Genomic DNA, 370 nt, shown 5'->3' with positions numbered 1-370 from the left:
GATTCCGATGGATTTGGCTTCATATCATCGTAATTCTGTTTTCTGATTGGTTGAAGAGCGTCGTACGACGAAAATCGGATACAGTGTGAATCCAGTATAAGCGTAACCTGCGTGTTCTAGTAATTTACTAGAATACGCCATTCTGAAAGCCCGCATTCACATTGAACGTATTTCGCGGAAGATTAGAGAAACTAATGCAACCAATTGCTGATTAGAATTTCTGTTGTACACTCTAACAGAAATGCTAAATGAATTTACGATTGGTTTTCATAACCTACGCATCGCGAAAAGTACCTCATGGGCAGGGAATAGAAAGTTACTTTTTAAAAGTAACAAGTTACAGTTACTCGTTACCGAGTAGGAAAAGTAA

Source organism: Trachymyrmex cornetzi, unplaced genomic scaffold, assembly GCF_001594075.2.
Source record: "Trachymyrmex cornetzi isolate Tcor2-1 unplaced genomic scaffold, Tcor1.1 scaffold30, whole genome shotgun sequence".
In the NCBI taxonomy this organism is placed as follows: domain Eukaryota; kingdom Metazoa; phylum Arthropoda; class Insecta; order Hymenoptera; family Formicidae; genus Trachymyrmex; species Trachymyrmex cornetzi.
Note: the sequence above shows the minus strand (reverse complement) of the source record.